Source organism: Chrysochloris asiatica, unplaced genomic scaffold (genome assembly GCF_000296735.1).
Source record: "Chrysochloris asiatica unplaced genomic scaffold, ChrAsi1.0 scaffold00158, whole genome shotgun sequence".
Classification (NCBI taxonomy): domain Eukaryota; kingdom Metazoa; phylum Chordata; class Mammalia; order Afrosoricida; family Chrysochloridae; genus Chrysochloris; species Chrysochloris asiatica.
In genome coordinates this window covers 1,769,945-1,776,072 of record NW_006408676.1, presented here as the reverse complement: position 1 = coordinate 1,776,072, position 6,128 = coordinate 1,769,945, and the positions used below count along the sequence as shown (strand labels likewise).

General features: G+C 42.6%; 1 protein-coding gene and 2 pseudogenes across 2 annotated transcripts in view; 1 reads left to right on the top strand and 2 right to left on the bottom strand.

Moving 5' to 3' along the window:
* Positions 1 to 3,718, bottom strand: part of LOC102833174 — a 7,896-nt pseudogene extending 4,178 nt beyond the window's left edge.
* Positions 1 to 6,128, bottom strand: part of NTM (neurotrimin) — a 749,477-nt gene that overhangs the window by 691,653 nt on the left and 51,696 nt on the right. The window lies entirely within an intron of this gene.
* The window catches only part of LOC102842160, an 11,314-nt pseudogene that overhangs the window by 3,192 nt on the left and 1,994 nt on the right, over positions 1 to 6,128 (top strand).

Sequence of the window (6,128 nt, the reverse complement as noted above, 5' to 3'; positions counted from 1 at the left end):
TCTTTTTGACAATGAACGCAACACCATTCCTCTTCAATTTGTCATTCTCTGCATAGTAAACCATGTGGTTGTCAGATTTAAAATGGCCAATACCAGTCCATTTTAGCTCACTAATGCCTAAGATATCGATGTTAATGCGTTCTATTTCATTTTTGACAACTTTCAATTTTCCCAGATTCATACTTCGAACATTCCATGTTCCGATTTTCAATGGATGTTTACAGTTTTTTCTCTTCATTTTGATTTGTGGCCCATTAGCAAATGAAGGTTCTGTGAGCTTTTCTCTACTTGGAGGAGGCATTTTTTTCCCCAGTTGCATTCTGAGTGCCTTCCCACTTTCCAGTCCTGTATCTGACAATGTTTCTCTGCTATTCATAAAGTTTTCAGTGACTAGCGATTCGGAAGTAGTTTGTCACTCTTCCTTTCTATCTGTCTTTGTTTGGAAGCTCATCTGAAACCTGTCCACCATGGGTAACCCTGCTGGTTATTTAAAATACCGGTGGCATAGCCATCATAATCACAGCAATTCAAACCACCACAACACGACAGACAGACGAGTGTTGGTTGCTTGGTTGCTGTTAAATAGGAATCTCCTTGTGCTAGGGCCCTTAAGTCTGGCTCAAAGGCGGGATTTCTGTCCTTGGATGTCAATCAAGAGGCAGAAGCGCAGCAGGGGTGACTGGGTTGTAGTGAGACGCTTTGGGCTGGGCTTGTGGGTCTCTAAGTTGGTCGACCCCGCCTCAAAGCCAAGATCCAATGGTTAGGCTAGGAAGGCGCTCTCCGGTCAGGGGTAAGTAGGAAAACCTGGCCGGCCCCTGCAGTCTCTTCCTGCTAGGCTGCATCTCCCCATAGACCTGGTCTCCAGACACCTCTCACCCCGTTGCTCCGTGGTCTGGGTTTCATTTAACACCTCCACCAGGTCTGCGCAGTTGTTGCACATCGTTTAGCCGCCGCCCTCCATGATAGAAGCCCTCACGCACCACCAAAGGTTTTACCTATGTTTTAGGGATTCATTATCAGATCCTTCAAACTTAGCCTTTAATTTCAATGGAAGAGGTGAAAGCACCCAGTGTGTTAAGAAGCTTCCCCAGTCACACCTGGTAGTGCAGGAAGGCTCTAACTCAGGACTGAGAATGCTCCTGGGTGAAAAGACACATAGCCAGGTGTCTCACCTTCTGTGCTGCTTCAAATTTAACACCCAAGTGCATCATGACATGATCCAACCAACTTATGACTCTGTGTGCGGGGGCTGTAAGAAGCTAAGAAGAAAGGAAAATGACAAACCATGTCTGTTTCACACAGACATTGAAAAATTCAATTGGAAGTCTACTATGTTATACATCTCCCTATAAAGAAAATGCTATCAACCTTTAAAGCACATGCTGCTGATTCCCTGAAGTTGTGTTTGGTGAGAGGGAAAAACAATGAAATCAGATGACACACCAATGGGACTATGTTTAGTTCAAACTCGGAGCAAAAATTCCCAAACAGATCCAGCCTGAGCTTCCTCCTTTCACAAAAGGGAAATTGACAGAATACATTGACACAGGCTTGCATTCTGAGAGCCAAATGACTGCACAGTGAACTCCCCCTGCACTCTCCCAGGAGCTGTGCGTTGGTTCTCCACACTACATATGTCAAGATGGTGAGGCTGTGGTGTGACACATTTCCACAACACCCCTTCCAGTGTGATCAGGCATATATCCCAACACATCAATGCTCTACATACATTTGCTTAAATCAATAATTCATGAAACAACAACTACCTACCCCTGAAGCCATTTCCAACTCCTAAACACCACACGTACTCACATACACATTTTAAGCAGGAGATGGAGTGCATGCTGCAATTCAGATAGAGGGGATGCTGGTCCACTGACACCTATTTTAAATCACTGAGGAGTGAGCTACTGGATTCCAAAGCAATGGGCAGAGTTTTATTTCAAAAGAAAAATGCTGTGATTACATGCTGATAAGATTGGTCTTCATATGGAACCAAAAGTAGGATAGGTTGTGGATATATTTAAACTACCTGGTAGGTATGCTGTATATGTGTGTGGGAAGACATCTGCCTGATCTCCACTCCTACAATGCAAGGGCCTCTGGATCCATTCATTAAGAACTCACCTTTACCCAGCAGTTCGGGCCTCCTGTGTCTAGTGCAATATGAACAGAGTTCTAATAAAGCGGAGCACAGAACTCAACTATAGAAAGGAAGTCTACTGATTTTTTTTTTTTTTAAACAAATGGAGAATTTTACTCTGTGCCTAATAATTCTGGATATATATCACTTTATATTTTCTAGGCAAATTGTCTACACACCGACCAGTAACATTCATCTACTACCAAAAGCGTATCAGTGTCACATATGACATTTTAAAATTACCAACCATTTTCTAAGCTCTCACATTAAAGAAGAAAAAAAATGCTTCAGAAAAGTTTATAAGCAGGAAAGAGTACAATATTTATATATAAATAATATCCAAACACAGTTTTTAGAACAGTTTCTCTAAGAAATAATTTTCTTTAAGGTATTATCAGTCACACAGGTAAATTTTTTTTTTTTTTTTCCGTTTCTTTCATGAAAAATGTGAGTCAGAATAAGGCTGTCACTTCAGAGTCAGAATTAGGCTCTGAAGCAAGCAGTTCCCGGGCCAGCACTGTGGATATATGGGGGAATTATCCGAATCTGACAGTGTACTTTTCATTATGTGTATGGTAAATTATGTTGTTGTTCTTGTGTGCTGTTGAGTTTGTTCCAACTCATAGCTACCCTGTACAGGTTTCTGAGGAATGACTGGTGAGTCTGAGCCCCCGACCTCGCAGTTAGCAGTAGAGCGCTCATCCTACAGTGCCACACCAGGACTCTTTATAAAGCAGTGCTGTTGTTAAGTGCTGTCTAGTTGTCTAACCCATACCAACCCTGTGTAGGGTTTCTGAGGAGTGACTGGTGAGTCCGAACTGCTGACCCTGCAGTTCAAACTGACTTATAGTCAAGTGCTTATCCTACAGCACCACACCAGGACTCTTTCTGAAGTATAGTCTTGACTTACTAGTAATCTAACTTTAGTAAGGCATTTCTAATGACAAATATGGCACCTGTAGAAAAAAAGAAAGTTGAATTTCTCAATCTTTACCCATTAAAATTGAGTTTATCTGGTGGGATATGAGCACAGGAATGTGAGATTACGGTGCTCTGAAGGGCACAGTGACAAAGCCAGAATAGCCAATCCTGCAGGTTCCTCTTGCTGCTCTCTTCTACGTGGGCTGTGAACCCTTGGGTTCTTTCTACCCCTCTTCTACTGTTAGCATTTCCGAGGTGATTCTTTAGCACAATGATTCCTGGACCAGTAGAAAGATTCCCACCACCTGAAAGCTTTTTAGACATGCAAACTCCCAGGCCCCATCTATTAACTGAATCAGAAACACAGATAGTAGTTAGGTTCTCAAACCTTAGCATGCATCAGAATCACCTTTAGGGTTTGTTAAATAATGCCCCCACATAGTGATTTTACTATAGGATAATCACTCGACCCCAAGGTTGGTTAGAACCTCAAGGTTTGTGGTTCAAAGTCACCAGCTGCTCCTCAGAAACCCTAGACAGGGTCACTATGAGTTGGAAGCCAGTCCAGGCACTTAACAACAACAACAACAATGCTGCAGGACATCAGAGCACATTCTGGAACTGAACTCTAGTCATCCCTTCTTCCTTGTGTTCACCCAGAGTTAAACTATAGATTGTGGCTTCTGTTTAGCTGAGTCTAGATCATATATCTATATCCTACCCATGAACAAATGAGGAAACAAGTATGAAAAAGTCTTGCAGAGGACAGTCAGGACCTTGACTCTACTCAGGTACACAATACGAAAGGTCCTCTAATGGGAAGGGCATTTGGATGCTGGGTAAACAAATTGATGAATATCCTCCTTCAGGTGGGATGCTGGAAGGCAGGAGAAGATGACATGAAGATGTAGTGACAGTGAATGCTGCTTAAAGTACCTTTTCCACTTAATGAAGCAATCCCTTGGCAATGTTACAGACTTCTGCAGTTGCATACCCAGTTGATGTTAGATTCTGCCTGGAATTGACTTCCATCTCCATAGGGCTACATTCTATTCATTCTCCAAGAGCTATGGCATAGTGCTCCTGGGTCCCACACTCCAGTTCTTACACCCATTGAAAATAACTGTTCCCTGTATAAATACAGTGTCATATCTCGACTATACCATAATCATATGCCTCCCTCCAGGGTCAGAGCAAGGGCTACTTCCCCAATTGCCTTGTGCCTAGATGAGACCTGTGACAGTTCCCTATTTCAGTCCAAGATCTGGCTTCAAAAGGTACCACAAGATCTTTTACCCTTTCAGTCATGTCTGTCCACCATGATGGGAGCAAGGACTCCAATATAAATGAGCCAATATTAATGGGAAGAGCTCACACACCTACATCACCACCTGAAAGAGAAGAATCATGCTGCTCACACTGAACACTGGATGGATAAGGAATTAACTTCTTTCATATGAATTCACTAGAAACTGAGGGTTGTTGATTACAGCAGCTACCAATAATTACATCACTAATCCACTCTTCCTCTGTTTACACAGAGTGTTTGCACCTGCATTATTGCTAGTTTTTTTAAGAATCTTTCTTCCTCAAGAGATTCTAACTTTTCCCCAGCACCTAAGAAAGCCCTCACAATGTAGTCAATCAATAAATGTCTGATGAAGGAAGAAAGGAAAAAGAGAAGAATGTAGAGGAAGTACAGGTCGCCTATATGAAATGGGATGCTACCCATTAACAGTAAGTGCACTCTTTAGTACAGATTATTGTGCAGCCTGCCCCCTGCCCATCTGTCCTGATCTACCTTGAAAGGCAGTGAAGAAAAGTGGAAAGAGAATTACATTTGGAAACAGGATGATGGTTCAAATTCATTATTTAGTGTGTTTTTACATTTAATCACACCAACTGAGTAATATGTATCCCAGTCCTCCTGATACCCCACAGGCTTGTGATAAAGGTCAAATTAAATCAAATCATTCATTGCTCCTACATATGGTGCATGATTTTGTGGGCTACTGACTGTATTATGCCCAGAAAATATAGAGGTAAAGGACAGTTCCTGCGGACCTAAAGTTTACATTCTCAAGTAGAGGAGCGGAATAAGAGAATATGTGAACATGCTGTGTAACTTGAGAAGTACTATGTAATGTCATTGTTGATGTTGTTAAGTGCCGTGGAGTCAGTTCCGACTCATAGTGACCCTGCACAGGGTTTCTGAGGCGATAAATCTTTATGGGAGAAGAACACCTCATCTTTCTCCTGCAGAAACACTGGTAGTTTTGAACTGCTGACCTTGAGGTTAGCAGCCCGATTTGTAACCACTATGCTACCAGAGCTCCTTATGGAATGTCATTAGACCACTGTAATAGTTGGGGTTCTGTGTCAACTTGACTAGGCCAGGATTTCCAGAGGTTTACAGCTGGGATGTGCTGATTCCCATGGTGAGGAAACCTAATACAGGCATAGTTAGCTCTATGATGAGAGGCTCTGAGCAACCAATCAACTGAAGGGATGCTTCCTTAGAGGTGTGACTGCTCCCAATATAATGGACATGTGGGAGGGACTCCTTTTCTCTCTCATTGGGGACCTGGAACTCTACAATTGTAAGCCATTTCCTTGATAATCAACTTCTCTCTCTCTCTAGCTATATATGTGTGTGTGTGTGTGTGTGTGTATATATATATATATTACACAAGGAGCTCTGGTAGCGTAGTTGTTACAAATTGGGCTGCGAGTCGCAAAGTCAGCAGTTTGAAACTACCAGCTGTTCTGCCGCAGAAAGATGAGGCTTTCTGCTCCCATAAAGATTTACAGCCTCGGAAACCCTGTACAGGGTCGCTATGAGTCGGAACTGACTCCACGGTATATAACAACAACAACAACAACAATATATAGACACACATTGTTGTTGTTAAGTGCCATTGAGTTGATTCTGACCCATAGTGACCCTGTATAGGGTTTCCAAGGAGCAGCTGGTGAACTTGAACCACCGACCTTGTAGTTCAAATGGCTTTGCAGTCTGGCACATTAACCCACAGCACCACACCAGGACACTCACATTCTCTCT